The sequence below is a fragment of the Convolutriloba macropyga genome, unplaced genomic scaffold, assembly GCF_964194025.1.
Source record: "Convolutriloba macropyga unplaced genomic scaffold, txConMacr16.3 SCAFFOLD_403, whole genome shotgun sequence".
NCBI classification, from domain to species: domain Eukaryota; kingdom Metazoa; phylum Xenacoelomorpha; order Acoela; family Convolutidae; genus Convolutriloba; species Convolutriloba macropyga.
The window spans coordinates 60,001-74,786 of NW_027451309.1; the positions used below are offsets into that span (position 1 = coordinate 60,001).

General features: G+C 44.9%; 2 pseudogenes; both read right to left on the bottom strand.

The window, feature by feature from the left end:
• Positions 1-5,492, bottom strand: part of LOC142356558 (large subunit ribosomal RNA) — a 7,276-nt pseudogene extending 1,784 nt beyond the window's left edge.
• A 1,683-nt stretch (positions 5,493-7,175) lies between these two features.
• On the bottom strand, positions 7,176-7,327 carry LOC142356559 (5.8S ribosomal RNA; annotated as a pseudogene).
• Positions 7,328-14,786: the final 7,459 nt, after the last annotated feature.

Below are 14,786 nucleotides of genomic sequence, written 5' to 3' on the forward strand. Positions count from 1 at the left end.
GTGTGCTGTAACCCTGCTTCTCCAGAAGTCCTTTGGCGAGGTCCACACACTTGTCATGTCTTCTGATTCTCTCGCCCCAGCTTCTTGGACACACTTGGAGGATGTGGGCCAGCGTCTCTCGTCTACCACATGCATCACATGAGGGGTCCTGTCCTTTGTGCCACCTCTGCATCTTAGCTTTTGTTGTCATCAGGTTGCCTCTGATCTTCATCACAGCAATGAAGGTGGACCCTGTCATGAGTAGTGTGCCGTTGGTCAAGATCCCATGACCCCCACACTGTCGCACAGTCTTGAGTCCAGCCCCATCTACTGTGGTGTGCAACCTGTCTCCCTGTCTGATTCTGAGCTCTGCTATGCTATGTGGGGTCACACTGTCAACGGTAGGCCTTGCTGCTTCTATGCTTTCCAGCAACTTCTTGAAGAACACTGTCTGGGTGAGGGCTGCCACTGCTGGGTCCTCGTCTCTCATTAGTCTCGTCAGTCTGGATTCCTGCATCAGTGGTACCCTCTTCTGCAGCTCAGGTATGCCCAGTCCTCCATCGTCAACGTCTGCATGGAACATTTCCTTTGGGGTGTCTTTGGGCCATCTTAGGAACTGCCTCACCGTCCTCCTGATGACCCTGTCAATGCCTCCCAGGACCTGCTTCGTTGTCTTTGCAAGGACTAGCTGATGGTACACACTGGGTATGCAGTAGGTCTTGAGTATCCAGATTCGTTGCTGTGGTTTCAGGGGGGCTCTTCTCAGGTCATCTAGCTTCTTCTCCAGCTTCTTGATGGTGTTTGTCCTCGTACCATATGCCCCTGTCTCAATGCCCAGGTACTTGTAGAAGGACTCTGCTGTCATCACGGGGAGACCTCCTGCCCTGCTGCTGAACACTGTGTTAGGGTTTATCACTATCTGTCGGTCCCTTGGCACTGTGTCCACATCTAGGGTTGCACACTTCTTGGCATTGAGAGAGAGACCACATCTTTCCAGCCCTGTCTCCAGTCTGTTGATAGAGTCCTGAAGCCCTGTCTGCGTCTGAGCTAGCAACACAACGTCATCGGCAAAGGCGAGGTGATTCAGCTTTTCTGAGCCCATCTGGATTCCAGTCGTCTGGGGTAGAGTCTTCAGCACCCTGTTCATCACAAGGTTGAATAGGATTGGGGAGATGGGATCCCCCTGTCTGACCCCCTTGGATGGCTTCACCAAGCGTCTTGCTCCGTCGATCTCCAGAGTTGTGCCCTGTCTCTTGTAGCCCTTCATGATGTATCTGAGGATCTTGGGGTCTATGCCTGCTTCTAGTGCTGCTTCTGCCAGGGCCTTGTGGGTCACACTGTCAAAGGCCTTCTTCACATCTATGAAGGCCAGTTTGAGTCCCCGTCTCTGTGTCTTTGCCTCACTGATAATGCCCTGCAGCAGAAGAGAGTTGGTTGCCGTCCCATCTACCCTCTTGAAGCCCTTCTGTCTGATATTGTCGTCTAGGTCCTCAAGTCGTGCAGCTAAGCACTTGTGGAACACCCTGGCCAGTACACTTGCCACTGTGATGGGTCTGAAGTCCATTGGTTCCTGAGACCCTGCCACTTTGGGGATGAACACTGTTCTTCCACTAAGGAGCCACTCGGGTAGATGTTCAGCCAGCAGCCAGAGATTGAAGTGGGAGACCAACTTCTTGAAGGGGATGCAAGTCACCGTCTTCCTGCTCACCCTGTCTGGTCCAGAAGCTGTCTGTCCCATGGTCTGCACACACTTGGCCACTTCTTCGATGGTGATTGGAGTGACCCAACCCTGACCGCTGATTGTGCTTAGGTCTATTGTCTCTGCTTCCGTCTCAAGGAGCTGCTGCCAAGCATCAAGAAACCCTGTCTTGTCGGTGATGGGGTTGTGCTCACCAAACTTCTCCCATGACCCATCCATCACTGATGCCGCTGCCTTAGCCCTGTCACGTCTGTAAAGAGCCTGCAGTCTTGCATACTGGTGCCGTCTCATGCCCTTCTTGGATCGTCTAGGATGTTTGTGAGCCCTCTGTCCCCCATTCTTCCCTGGTTCTTGTGCAAGGGTTTGTAGCCACATCTGTCCCTCTCTCTCGACGTACTGGGTGAGATCGTCGTCCGTCATTCTGTGCCATTCACCCGGAGGAGGAAGAGCCAGCATCTCAAGGTCGATGCCCGTCTCAAGACAGTGTCTTGGTCTGTCTTCCTGCACAGTGTTTTCCTCCCTGTCATGTTCCTGCATCATTGCCACAAACTGTTGGTTCTTTCTCAAGCCCTTGAATGCCTCAGCGGATCGATGGGGGAACAGTCTTGCCAGTTGCTCATTCTCTTGCTTCTGGGATGCGGGATCAAGGCCCCTCATCGCTTCTCTGACCAGAGCCATTTCCTCAAGAGTCCACCTTGCATTAGATCTGCCTGTCTTCTGGGCCTGCATCTGGTGGTATGTATCTGGGTGCCTGCTTTTGGTGTGAAGTGAGAGACCAGTCTGTCCTTTGAAGGGTCCAGCACCACAGATTGAGCAGCACCAGTTGGGGGCTGTTGCTTGGCCACTCACGGGTTCCTGGGTGGGAGCCCTGCCCGCATGTGCTCCCTGTGATGCTTTCGTCTGTGATGCCCCTGACTTGTGACTTCTGGTCTTGTGCTGCTTCAGGCCGAGCTCACTCCTGAACGGACCCTGTCCGCAGATGTCGCAGGTCCACTTGGAGGCCACGTCTCCACAACTACTGGTGCTCACACTGTCTTGTCTGGCTGAGGCCAGATCTTTCTCATTGATTGTCTTCATCGTTGGGACTACTGTACCGAGGTACAGACTTTGGTTTTACCCAAAGTGGTTGGCGAACTTTTAAGGTGGTCAGCACACTTCACCGGACAGCCTTTGTTCTGGTATGACTCCGAAACCGTGGTTTTTAGTGGTTCGCCTTCCACGGACAGTCTTTGTTTTGGTGTGACTCCGAAACCGTGGTTTTAGTGGTTTGCCTTCCACGGACAGTCTTTGTTTTGGTATGACTCCGAAACCGTGGTTTGTTGAGTGGTTTTCCTTCCACTGGGCAAGTTTTTAAGGTTTGTCCATTCCGGGGACTATTGATGGTGTGCTTAGCTCAGCCACGAATGGCAGTTTCCAGCGAGACCTCGTGGAGGTTGCACACAGTCAACTAATCATCACTACTTAAGAGAGTCATAGTTACTCCCGCCGTTTACCCGCGCTTATTTGAATTTCTTCACTTTGACATTCAGAGCACTGGGCAGAAATCACATTGCGTCAACACCGTTTCACCAGCCATCGCAATGCTTTGTTTTAATTAAACAGTCGGATTCCCCTTGTCCGAACCAGTTCAGAGTTCGAGTGTTTTTTGTGCAACAGAATAGACCTAAAGCATATCAGCTAGCAGTCAAACCAAACGCCAACAACCCGAAGGCCATCGCACGCTTTAGCAGACCGAAGCGTCAAACTAAAGGCTTGTTACACCCACTCCTCAGAGCCAATCCTTCTTCCGAAGGTACGGATCTATTTTGCCGACTTCCCTTATCTACACTGTTCCAAGACCAGAGGCTTTTCACCTTGGGGACCTGATGCGGTAATCGGTACGATTCACTCTCCTGACATCTGCTAAGCCAAACTTTTATGTGCCACCAGGAACAATTGGGACACAGCAAATGCTGCTGTGCTCTTGCACGCTTCGAGCCTTATCTCTGATTGAATCAATTCCAAGGACTCTACAACGTGTTATAAAGAAAAGATAACTCTTCCCCAAGGTCCCAATGACAAAGTTCGACCTCAATGACGTTGCCGTCTCAATGCCAGGAGAGTAAGTTCGGGAATTTTAACCCGATGCTCTTTCGAGACTCAGCAGTTTTCAAGAAACCACTATTCAAGACTTTGGCATTAGCCTGTCTTTTAGAATCGACTAACTCATGTGCAAACGCTGTTCACATGAAAGCCTTTCCCGCTTCAGTCCTCAAAGTTCTCATTTGAGTACTTGCTACTTCCACCAAGATCTGCTCCATTGATCGCTTCGCGCATACACTTGCGTGCATACTTTAGCGCAATCAATGTGTCCTCCTACACATGAATATCATTTTTGAGCTGGTGAGGCTCTTTTTCTCTAATCTAACTTGCGTTAGATATTGATATTCATGGTTGGGTATAGGCCACGAGCTCTAGTGCCATCCATTTTCAGGGCTGATTGATTCGGCAGGTGAGTTGTTACACACTCCTTAGCGGATTTCAACTTCCATGACCACCGTCCTGCTGTCAGTATCAATCAACACCTTTTGTGGTGACTCATGAGCAAGTAGTTAGGCGCCTTAACCCAACTTTTGGTTCATCCCACATCGCCGGTTCTGCTTACCAAAAGCGGCCCACAAAAAGCTTGCATTCATAGTCCAAGTGCAATTAAGTCACAAGGACATCTCACCGATTTATAGTTTGAGAATAGGTGAAGGAAAAATTTTCCCCCATTCCTCTAATCATTCGCTTTAACCGATGAAATTGCTTTGCGAAGATTTTTCAATCTTGCTCAAGCTTTTGCTATCCTGAGGGAAACTTCGGAGGAAACCAGCTACTAGATGGTTCGATTAGTCTTTCGCCCCTATGCTCAGGTCAGACGATCGATTTGCACGTCAGAACCGCTTCGGGCTTCCACCATGGTTTCCCGTGGCTTCGCCCTGCCCAAGCATAGATCACCATCTTTCGGGTCGTGTGCTACTTGCTCTGGATCAGTCATGCAATAAGAGCAAAACCGTCCGTGGTTGCGGGACACCGAATCGGCGCCCTCACCACACAAAGTAGTGCAATTCATAAAAATTACACTGTTCACTTTCATTTCGCGTGTGCGCTTTCAATGAGCGACAACACTTGCAAGCAACTCACACTCCTTGGTCCGTGTTTCAAGACGGGCTGTAGAGAGCATTGAATAGGAAGTTGAGGTCAGACAGGCAATCAAGATCAATTTATCTCATTTTGTTTAGAATCAACAAGAAGAATTCCGAGGAAAACTTCTGCTCGATTCATTAACAAGATTTGCCAAAAGACGACAACTACACTACTCGGTAGCCGAGAATATAATATCAAGGCATTGAGTATGGTAACGCTCACTCCAGTTCCCCTTCAACAGTTTCACGTACTTTTCACTCTCTCTTCAGAGTGCTTTTCAACTTTCCCTCACGGTACTTGTTTACTATCGGTCTCGCTTTATAATTAGCTTTTGGAGAGACATATCTCCAGCTTCGAGTTGCACTTTCAAACAACTCTACTCATAGGAATGAGCCATTATGACTGGTATCGAAAATGACCTTTACAGGATTTTCACCTTCTTTGATGCTACTTTCCAGTAGACATCAGGACAAATTCACCAGTCTAGCATCAAACCATACCGGACACCGAGAAATGTTGCCATTTCTCTTCCCGATGAGCTTTTCCCTGTTCATTCGCCATTACTAAGGGATTCTCAGTTGATTTCTTTTCCTCCCCTTACTGATATGCTTAAGTTAAGGGGGTTCTCTCGCCCAATTCAGGTTATGTAGTTGATTGTCTCTTAATTGGTTCACTGACCAATATGAGACAGAAACCGATTCAGCAGTTTTGTTCGCTACTACTATCAAACACAGGTCGAAGTTTCCATTCAGTCATTAATTCCAACTTTCAAATGTTGTTGTTTCAGCTTTCGCTTACTAGAAGCAACATAATACTCGCTGCAATACAGACCTCGGGAAACCCTCACCGTGAATAAGGTTCACTCACATATTTCACTACATTTTGCGTGGGATTGGAGATGAGGCTACTCGTTCTTGCTCAGTACTAGGCTGAAAATTAACGAAACTTCGTTACAAACGTTCACATGTTGATGTTTCCGCTTTCGCGTACTCGAAACAACATAATACTAGTCTTTGTAATTTAGTTTCATAATTTCAACTGTTCTCATGCAGAATTTTTGCTCATTCTTATCCCAAATTTTGACCTGGCTACTAGTTACACTCCTTGTACTTATTGCAAAATGACCACAAATTTCAACAGCTTTCACATGTTGCTGTTTCGGCTTTCGCTTACTACAGTCAACATAATACTCGTTGCAAAATAAGTGCTCGGCATCTGCAATTTTCCAAAGACGAAGTTTCGCCAGTTCAATTTTCGCTCGCCAATTATGGCTACTAATTCACACGGTACTGAGCTCAACAACATTAAATTTGTTCAGCAAGACTTTCACATGTTGATGTTTTGGCTTTCGCCTACTAGAAGCAACATAATACTCGTCTTGTTAGCTCATTCAATGAGAATAGCTTTTCCCGTTGAGAATTTTTGCCTTCAATTGGCGTTGTAGTGAGTTTGGCTACTCAGATCACCAAATACTTGTGACAATTCGAACCAGAAATGTTTTCAATTTTCACATGCTGATGTTTCGGATTCAACCTACTAGAAGCAGCATAATACTTGTATTCAACAATTTCTGTATCAAATCCCAGTTTTCTCTGGTGCATCTTTGCCAAACTATTCCAAACTGCCTGAGTCTGAATACCAATTACAGGTACTAGTAAATGCACGTTACTAAGGACTATATAGTTCTAGGTTACTGTACACAACGACGTTCACATGTTGATGTTTCAGCTGCCGCTTACTAGAAACAACATAATACTTATCGTGCATACCTTTCCATAACTTGTCCTTTTCAGATGCATTAGTTTCCCTTTGTCTTGGCTTCTACAGTCAGACTGGCTACTAGTAACAGCACAGTACTAATCACATATCGTTCTACAGTTTGCAGACAACTTTCACATGTTGATGTTTCAGCTTTCGCCTACTAGAAACAACATAATACTCGCTGTATACATTTGTAGTTCTCTATGTAACTTTCATGTGAAGAAGTTTCGCCAGTCTTTTTGACTGTCTCAAATCTGAGTCATGCTTAGGCTACTAGTTGCTTCATAGTACTTATCGCCTCGAGATCATTGAACAAAACTTGATTTTCACATGTTGCTGTTTCAGCTTCCGCTTACTAGAAACAACATAATACTAGTCTCATTAAGTTCCGTCTCTTTGCAATTTTCTTATGAAGAAAATTCGCCATCACAATGACTCCAGCAGTTCTTGATCAAGGAATGCAATCATTGATCAGAATGCTATTATTTGAATCGGTTCTGCTTTAAGTGTTCCAATTTTATTGGAAGCACCAACAATAGAACATCAATGTGTTCAATCGAGAGTTATATAACCCTGAATCGGACGCAGTCAACAGCCGAAGCCGAGACCGCCTTTTGCGTTAGAGAGGTCGGTAAACAAATCTTGCGATTCATACCGAATTAACACATATAGCTGTGCTCCTCTTCGTAAAGCGAGCCAAGTGATCCCCTGTTGAAGGATGTATTTGGACCAATCTAGTAGCATTTGGTTTCCAACAAGCTCTCCCAAGTTAGCTTACTTATTGGGCTTTTCAACCAATTCGGTTGGCTACAAGCATCATCAAAGTACTAGCCACAGTTTGATCGCAAAATTCTACGACTTTCACATGTTGATGTTTCGGCTTGCGCTTAGCCTACTATAAGCAACATAATACTAGTCATATCATAGAGCGTGATCAGCTTGTGACGTTCTCATGATGAAGTTTCACCAACAGTGTCTCACTTCGAGCTTAAATCCAGCTACTAGTAACTACACAGTACTGACTGCAACGATAACTTTTATCTATACCTTTCACATGCTGCGCTTTCGGCCAGGGCCTACTAACGTCAACATAATACTCGATATAAACTTTTGTTCATGATGCAGCTTCCCCATGCAGAAGTTTCGCCTTCAAATGCTCTCTTGGCCATATGACGTAAGAAAAGGTTACTAGTAACATCACAGTACTAGCCACAGTTTGATTGCAAAATTCTACGACTTTCACATGTTGATGTTTCGGCTTGCGCTTAGCCTACTAGAAGCAACATAATACTAGTCATATCATAGAGCGTGATCAGCTTGTGACGTTCTCATGATGAAGTTTCACCAACAGTGTCTCATTTCGAGCTTAAATCCAGCTACTAGTAACTACACAGTACTGACTGCAACGCTAACTTTTATCTATACCTTTCACATGCTGCGCTTTCGGCCAGGGCCTACTAACGTCAACATAATACTCGATATAAACTTTTGTTCATGATGCAGCTTCCCCATGCAGAAGTTTCGCCTTCAAATGCTCTCTTGGCCATATGACGTAACACAAGGTTACTAGTAACATCACAGTACTAGCCACAATTTGATCGCAAAATTCTACGACTTTCACATGTTGATGTTTCGGCTTGCGCTTAGCCTACTAGAAGCAACATAATACTAGTCATATCATGGAGCGTGATCAGCTTGTGACGTTCTCATGATGAAGTTTCACCAACAGTGTCTCATTTCGAGCTTAAATCCAGCTACTAGTAACTACACAGTACTGACTGCAACGATAACTTTTATCTATACCTTTCACATGCTGCGCTTTCGGCCAGGGCCTACTAATGTCAACATAATACTCGATATAAACTTTTGTTCATGATGCAGCTTCCCCATGCAGAAGTTTCGCCTTCAAATGCTCTCTTGGCCATATGACGTAACACAAGGTTACTAGTAACATCACAGTACTAGCCACAATTTGATCGCAAAATTCTACGACTTTCACATGTTGATGTTTCGGCTTGCGCTTAGCCTACTAGAAGCAACATAATACTAGTCATATCATAGAGCTTGATCAGCTTGTGACATTCTCATGATGAAGTTTCACCAACAGTGTCTCATTTTGAGCTTAAATCCAGCTACTAGTAACTACACAGTACTGACTGCAACAATAACTTTTATCTATACCTTTCACATGCTGCGTTTTCGGCCAAGGCCTACTAACGTCAACATAATACTCGATATAAAATTTTGATCATGATGAAGCTTTCCCATGCAGAAGTTTCGCCTTCAAATGCTCTCTTGGCCATATGACGGAACACCAGGTTACTAGTAACATCACAGTACTAGCCACAGTTTGATTGCAAAATTCTACGACTTTCACATGTTGATGTTTCGGCTTGCGCTTAGCCTACTAGAAGCAACATAATACTAGTCATATCATAGAGCGTGATCAGCTTGTGACGTTCTCATGATGAAGTTTCACCAATAGTGTTTCATTCGAATTGGTTCTGCTTTAAGCTCTCCAATTGTTTTGGATGAACCAGTTTTGCCCTTCGAAGCCACTTTTGTGAGCTTTTGTGGGTCTTTACCAAGAGGATATACCTCAAGGCCTCTTTCAATTCCTTTAAGTTCTTTCAACTCCTTTACAGTTTCTAGGTTCACATAGCTGCAAACCTTATTTCTAGTTTTAAGTCTGGCCAACTTGGGGAGAGTTGGTGCAGACCGTGACCAATTCTAGTAGGATGCCACAACAAGAATGTGATCAACTTAGCTTGTCGATGAACCTGCCCCACATTCAAACAACTCTATCGCCTTTTCCTCGTATAGTTATATGCGAGGGCCTCTCATAGAGAGCGCTGTTAGCAACCTTTTCCACATAGACGATAAAGTTGTGAGTGTTTTGCACATGGCTGTTGTCATCACCACGTGACGAGTCAACTCAGCTTGACTCTCTACACTCCGACAAGCTTTGCACATACGCCTTTAGTTCAGTATGTGTCTTTAATCTGACTCCGGTGCCTCAAGCCGGAAAAATTGTCAGATTATGATCATTATCGGTTAGTCATCCCGATGCAAGATCGTATCGTACTGTCTTTGTCTACCTCCAGATTCCGAAGAACAGGAGGAGACTCTCCCAGACCTACATATCTGGGAGAATGTTCAGAGGGCGAGAAGCTGTGGATTACTCTCCCCTAAGAACTGACTAAACTTTACCCTCGTCCAAGGTAAGTTTATTTTAGCTAGCCTTCTATGTAAAGGATCTGAGGCTAAGCTGTGTTTTTTCGAGCCTTTGGCTCGGAGCAAGTTCAGTGGGCGCCCCGAGTAGCTCAACTCTTTCCCACTGAACAGCGCAACGCTCTGTCACTCGCTGGGATTTTTGCGTGTCGGTTCTAACCACGCGACTTGTGGACCTTTTTAGGCCTTTCTCATTCACAAGTCTATAGCTGGGCTTCTATAACCCAGCTTCTGAGATCTAGATAGCTGCAGTTCTGCTAGGCTGCTTTTGCTAACTAGTCTCCCTTTAAGCAGTCCCTTGCCATGACTGCTGAACTATGTATCCACACAAGTAGTTTTTGAGCTCGATACATAATTCGAGATTGGTTGCCAAGCAATCTCTAGCGACAGAGCGTCATGCGCACTACAGACATGGCCTCTACCAGCAGCCATGCCCGAAGGAATCAATCACTGATCCTTCCGCAGGTTCCCCTACGGAAACCTTGTTACGACTTTTACTTCCTCTAGACAATTAAGCTCGATCCGCTTCATCCCGTTGCCGGAGACCGAAGTCCCAACAGTAGGAATTTGCAATTCTTGCTTAACTATCCAATCAGTAGTAGCGACGGGCGGTGTGTACAAAGGGCAGGGACGTAATCCCTATGAGTTGTTGACTCATAAGTACCAGGAATTCCTGGTTCACGTCTGCAAGTTACAACAGACGATCCCCTTGAAGCGCTGTACTTTTCTCTGATTGCCCAGTCCATTTCGGACCAAGGGCTGAGTACTCAATCTAAAAGTACACAGTGTAGCGCGCGTGCAGTCCAGAACATCTAAGGGCATCACAGACCTGTTATAGCCTCACTTCATCTGCGGTATTTAATTCCGCATAGTTCCTCTAAGAAGTGTTTGAATTCACATATAGTGAATTTCATTATTTAGATGGAGAAGATCTCGTTCGTTATCGGAATTAACCAGACAGATCACTCCACTAACTAAGAACGGCCATGCACCACCGCCCATATAATCATGAAAGATATTCAATCTGTCAATCCTTAAGATGTCTGGACCGGGTGAGTTTTCCCGTGTTGAGTCAAATTAAGCCGCAGGCTCCACTCCTGGTGGTGCCCTTCCGTCAATTCCTTTAAGTTTCGATTTTGCAACCATACTTCCCCCGGAACCAATAAACTTTGGTTTCCCGGTTAATCTCTTGCCAAGTCAAGATCGACTTTGACAAATTGTAGGTTGGTATAGTTTATGGTCAGAATTACGAGGGTATCTAATCCTCTTCAATACTCTGACTTTCGTTCTTGATTAATGAAAACATTCTTGGCAAATGCTTTCGCAGTAGTTTGTCTTGCCACGATCCAAGAATTTCACCTCTAACGTAGCAATACAAATGCCCCCGTCTGTTCCTTTCAATCATTACCGCACTCAGCCAACCGGCATCAATCGAGTAGCGGGTCATTCTCCATTATTCCATGCTTTATTATTCGATCCCAAAGGATGCTTTGAACACTCTAATTTTCTCAGGGTGAAAACACCGTTTCCACAGTTCGTCACATTTAAGTGCAAACTATTTCTTCGATGCGAAGGATGAGCGGAACGAGTCAACAGATTTAACTGAAGACCATGTTGCCGTTCTACTCAAACAGATCCAACTATGAGCTTTTTAAACGCAGCAACTATTGCATACGCTTGTAGAGGCTGGTATTACCGCGGCTGCTGGCACCAGACTTGCCCTCTACTCGTTCATCAATGGAGCTTTTAAGTCCATTCCATTCTGATTACAAACCATAAAGGTTCATATCATTATTTCTAGTCACTACCTCCTCGTGCGGAGAGTGGGTAATTTGCGTGCCTGCTGCCTTCCTTGGATGTGGTAGCCGTTTCTAAGGCTCCCTCTCCGGAATCGAACCCTGATTCCCCGTTACCCGTCACAACCATGGTAGTCCGTTACACTACCATCATAGGTTGATAGGTCAGAAATTCGGAAGTTCCGTCCCCAAGCCGAAGCTATCTGGGATCTTTCAGTTACTAGGACTCATCACGGGATGTGTCTGTACTTAGCAAATCACCCGGTGTAGTCTTGTAAAAGTCTCCGACAGTGTCGGACAATCAGCATGCATTAGCTGCAGGGTTACCGCAGTTATTCATTTAGCTTGCAAATCAACTAATAGATAGTAACTGATTTAATGAGCCATTCGCGGTTCCACTTTTTCAAGCTTCGCTTGCACATGCATGGCTTAGTCTTTCAGACAAGCATATGGCAACTGACAGGATCAATCAGTTTAATTGTACTTTGAACAATCTTTCGATTTGTTCGAATTTAGAAAGACATAGCCTTGCGGCCTCGTCAATCTTGCTTTGAGCTTTTTAAATCACGAAGAGTTTCAATGCATGCTTTGGCATGGCTACTAGTTACTACACAGTACTCTACACACTTAGAGTTACCCACGATTACACATTTCACATGCTGATGTTTCGGCTCGCGCGTACTAGAAACAGCATAATACTATGTGTACTGGTAGATAGCGCTCTGTGAGCATTTCCCATGAGCAGGTTTTGCCCTCCAAATCTCTGTTCTACTGTTACCAATACCGGCTAACAACTGTATCATACTAGGGAGAATTGACTCATGATTTAAAAACCAGATGTTCACATGTCGATGTTTCGGCTCTCGCCTACTAGAAACAACATAATACTAGTCTGTTAAAAATCTCAATCACGCCGCCTCTTCAGATACAGAAGTTTTACCTTTTATTGGTTAGAGAACAGCTTTCCAGCTGTCGACATGGTTACTAGTAACAACACCGTACTCAACACAAAAACTTTTCAACTTCACAACTTTCACATGCTGATGTTTCTGCTTTCGCATACTAGAAACAGCATAATACTTATTGTTTTGTCAAGTAATTTGTGTGTCTTTCCCATGTGAAGTTTCACCGGTCAACAATGTTTCCCTGACCAATTACGGCTACTAGTAGCTGTATAATACTAGGGAAAATGATTGAGGATTTAATATCAGATTTTCACATGTTGATGTTTCGGCTTTCGCCTACTAGAAACAACATAATACTAGTCTGCTAAGAAATCTCGCTCAAATTGCCTTTTCACATACAGAAGTTTCACCTTCTATTGGTTAGAGAACAGTTCTCAGCTGTCGACATGGTTACTAGTAACAACATCGTACTCAACACAAAAATTCTTCAACTTCACAACTTTCACATGCTGATGTTTCTGCTTTCGCGTACTAGAAACAGCATAATACTTATTGCTTTGTCAAGAAGTGTGTGTGTCTTTCCCATGCGAAAGTTTCACCGGTCAGCAATAATTGCCGTGTCCAATTAAGGTTACTCATAGCTGTATAATACTAGGGAAAATGATTGAGGATTTAATATCAGATTTTCACATGTTGATGTTTCGGCTTTCGCCTACTAGAAACAACATAATACTAGTCTGCTAATAAATCTCGCTCAAATTGCCTTTTCACATACAGAAGTTTCACCTCTTCTTGGTCACTGTACAGATGATGCTGTCTGTTCTTTATTTGGTTCTGCTTATTATAAGGAGGGGCATCACTCCTTCCTCCTTGGTTTGCATGCATTAAGCCTGCTTTGTGAAAAGCGTATCTTTCTAGCTTTTCTTCGCCTTACTCGAGTAGGACGATACAATCCAGACATTAGTCAGTCTTGGTGTAAAGTCACTGAGTATTATTCGGTTCTGCTTTATTCAGCAATATGCTGTATAATTGTTGTAATTTGCGAACATATTTGTTCTCAGTTCCGAACTACTAGCGACGACAGATTACCAGCGGTCATGAGCCATCAAGGTAGTTCTTTGGTGCATCAAGTAGAGAGGTGCCATCAAACAACACTTCCCTAATAATGCTACACACATAGAATTTGCTACAGTGCAGCTTTTTACTTTGCAAAATTTGCGCACAAATTTTGCATAGAATAAATGTTTTATCAAGATTTTTAGATCCCCTCCCTTGAGAGAACGTTACTCCTTTAAGTGAACACCCCGCGGCGTCCTGTTGTTATTGCTTATAACCATTTCGCAAGCCGGAGGCATAATGCACTACGCAAGCCGCTACTTTGGCACAGAGGCACCTAGTTTTACACCCGGGACTTCAGGTGGCCCAGTTTTACACCCAGTACAGCGGTGCCAGTTGGTAACCCGGTGGATCCTCGGAGACCAGACATGATCATAGATCAAACCCGATGTATGCTACTCCTGAACGTATAGTATCTCCACTGTGCAATGAAATTATCGTTCGTTTCGGGCCTTCCTATACGTTCAGCAGACAATCGCTAGGAATTCACCTCGTGACCCGTGGTGACCACACTGGATTTCAAGTTTATTGATTTGGACAGACCTGTCATTTATTTTGCTTTTCAGCTTCAGTTCTGCTCGATCTAGCTTGCCTAAGGCTTGATCTCGCTTTGCTCACCCCTGTAGGAGCCTCTACTAGTACCACTCGGAGTAATGGGGAATCCACCAGACCTAATCGATGAATGCCATCAAACAACAAACATCATACCCGGCTTCATCAGGCATATTTTATTACTTCCGAGAGGTACTTTAGTATCAGATCTTTCTCCATGCCTCTTATGAGGACCCGTCAGACCTTTCGGTTTATCGTTTAGCTTCAGTCCTGCTCGATCTAGCTTTCCCAAGGCTCGATCTAGCTCTATTCGCCCCACTAGAGGGCTCTCTAAGACCCCTCGGTCTTAGTGTTAGCTCCGGTACTGCTCGGTCGTGCTTGCTGAAGGCCCGACCCAGCTTTAGTTAGATTCTCGTACTTTCTCTTGGCCTCTCTAGGAGGACCAGACAGACCTCTCGGTCTATCGTTTAGCTTCAGTCCTGCTCGATCTAGCTTGCCCAAGGCTTGATCAAGCTCTATTCGCCCCGCTAGAGGGCTCTCTAAGACCCCTCGGTCTTAGTGTTATCTTCTGTAATGCCT